This window comes from Arachis duranensis, chromosome 10 (genome assembly GCF_000817695.3).
Source record: "Arachis duranensis cultivar V14167 chromosome 10, aradu.V14167.gnm2.J7QH, whole genome shotgun sequence".
NCBI classification, from domain to species: Eukaryota; Viridiplantae; Streptophyta; class Magnoliopsida; order Fabales; family Fabaceae; genus Arachis; species Arachis duranensis.
Window position 1 is genome coordinate 24,701,011 of NC_029781.3, and position 518 is coordinate 24,701,528.

A 518-nucleotide genomic window follows, 5' to 3' on the forward strand; every position below is an offset into this window, starting at 1 on the left:
CTTAATGGTTCAAGAATTCTATGCCAATGCATGGATCACCAAGAACTATGATCAAAGTGTGAACCCGGATCCAAAGAATTGGCTTACTATGGTTCGGGGGAAATACTTGGATTTTGGTCCGGAAAATGTAAGGTTAGCATTCAACTTGCCCATGATGCAAGGAGATGAACATCCTTATACTAGAAGGGTCAACTTTGATCAAAGGTTGGACCAAGTCCTCATAGACATTTGTGAAGAGGGCGCCCAATGGAAGAGAGATTCAAGAGGAAAGCCGGTTCAATTGAGAAGGCATGACCTCAAGCCCGTGGCTAGAGGATGGTTAGAGTTTATCCAACGCTCAATCATTCCCACTAGCAACCGGTCCGAAATTACTATAGACCGGGCTATCATGATTCATAGCATCATGATTGGAGAAGAAATAGAAGTTCATGAGGTGATATCCCAAGAACTTTATAAGGTGGCGGACAAGTCCTCTACCTTGGCAAGGTTAGCCTTTCCTCATCTCATTTGTCACCTCT